Raw genomic sequence first — 2,232 nt, 5'->3', positions numbered from 1 at the left:
TAGCATATGATTATGTACGTTCAAGTTCATTGGTTGTAAGCAACAGCCATGTGAAGTGATTAATTCAGAGATTTTCTGAGTAGCCCATGGAATGGAGAGTGTTTTAAATAAGAAATTCGGGAATAAGGGAAGCTCTGGGATTTTCAGTATTAAAAAGAAAACACACAGCAACAACAACAACAAAATTTCATGGGTTATCTCTGCGTGGTGCCAGTATAGGTCTTTGGTGACCACGATAAGGTCAGTGAAGTGGTGAGAAAAACTCTAGGTTGGTGTTGGTTGAAGAAAAAAATGGAAGGGGAGAAAAAGAGAGATGATAAATGTATACAGCCATTTGGAGGACTCCTGTTATGATGAGTTACAGAAAAAATGGGTAGTAGCCAAAGGAGACAGTGGGTCAAGGAAAGTTCTTTGTTTGTTTTGTTTTGTTTTTTAAGATGTGTAATATTAAGACATGTTTGTATGTCAAATTGAATGAGCCAGTTCGGAAATACGCGTTAATAATGCTGGAGAGACAGTGTTCCATTATAGGAACAAATTTCTTGGGGAGGCAAGGTGGAAGTCAAGGTTTTTAACAAGAGAGAGAACATTTCTTTTAATAAGAAGAATGTAAAGTATATGGATTCTGATGCAAAACGATGGTAGAATCAATAGTGGGGAGGTAAAGTGGTTCTATTTTCTTCTGTGAACTATGCAATCACCTGAGAGTGAATCAAGAATGGGAGACTGGAGACTTAAAAAAAGAGAGAAGGATGAAATAGTCACCCCACATTGAAAACATGAAAGCAAGCGAAGGGAGTTAAATGCAGTAAGATCTCCAGACAGTGCAGTAATGTGCAAAGTGAGAGCAATCAGTACAGATGCATGTTTGGGGTTTTTTCCCTTAGTGTTTAACTTCTCTGCTACAGTAATGAGAACAGGGATAGTTAGATTTAGCACATAAATAGCTAGGCTTGGATGTTTTCCAGACTAGATGAGAGGAGAGTGTTTAAAGGAAATCAAGGTTATTTGCAAAGAGACGTTGTATGCTGAATCACAGAATTTAGGCTGGGTAAAGTGGGGAATGAGGATGTGAGGAGAATGAGGCAGTGAAAACACAGTACAGTCCATGGATTAGAAGTACCAACAAGGTATCAGACTTGCTCAAGGAAGACTAGAGAAAGTGAGATAGGAAGAGTAGTAAAGAAAGCCAAAGGGTAGGATATTTGACTTAGAGATTTTGGATTTGCTCCAATTTTCCATGTTGTTAGGAAAAGGGAAGGGCAACTTGAGTGGGTAGCTGAGATCATTGGAATTAAAGGGTCACTAATTAAAGAGGTCAGAGAGATGGGTGGGTCAGAGACTGTGAACCTTCAAGTCACCAATTATAGCACTAGCGGCAGTGGTGCTGAGAGAATCAGTGAGCTGGATGCTAATGAAACGAATCAATGAATGAGGATGACTTAGAAGGGGACTGTGGTAACATACTTCAGAGAAGTTTTGAAGGAAGAAGAAAGAAGGAGCGTTTGGGAGCAGTAATATGAAGGAAGGAGGACACCCATGCACATGAAGCCTTGAGGACAAAAATCAAACTACTCTGCTTAAGAGAAAAATAGTGAAAAGAGCATCTTCAAAGCACAACCGTGTTTCAGTTAAAGCAACAGGATGAAGGGAATGTCCATAAAATAAATAGAAGATTAAAGTGGTTTGTTGATGATGGACCATGGCTTCCAGAAGGCCAAGTGGAAGAGTCCTGGCAGGGGAGAGAGGTGTTCTAAATAATACACTACAGAGAAGTGTGAGGATGAGTGCTCATACCATGACAAGGCCCAGAAGATGAGCTGAATGGCATGGGCCTAAAGCACCAGGCAGTGAGCATCTCGGGGTGGTCTGCCACTCCGGAGATACAGAACTGAAGCAGAATGGAGCACGTAGAGACATTTTCCTTACATTTTTCACTAGGGATTCAGTTTGGGATTTTTAGATTCATCTTTGAATGAATTCACTGTAGGCGGCACTTACTAATCTATATAAAATCATCTTTTTAAGATGAAAATATTCATGGTGATTTTCATAACCATGAAGTTTAAAAACTTCAAATAGTATGGAGGGTTGTAGGGTGAAATGTAAATGCCCCCTTTTATTCCAACCCACCATCGGATATATGCCCTTAAAGTAACTAGTGTTAACCATTTCTTACGTGTTTTTTCAGAAATAGTAAATCCAGAACCACAGATACAATTATGCATATTA

This window comes from Lagenorhynchus albirostris, chromosome 17 (assembly GCF_949774975.1).
Source record: "Lagenorhynchus albirostris chromosome 17, mLagAlb1.1, whole genome shotgun sequence".
NCBI classification, from domain to species: Eukaryota; Metazoa; Chordata; class Mammalia; order Artiodactyla; family Delphinidae; genus Lagenorhynchus; species Lagenorhynchus albirostris.
This window is presented reverse-complemented; position numbering follows the sequence as displayed.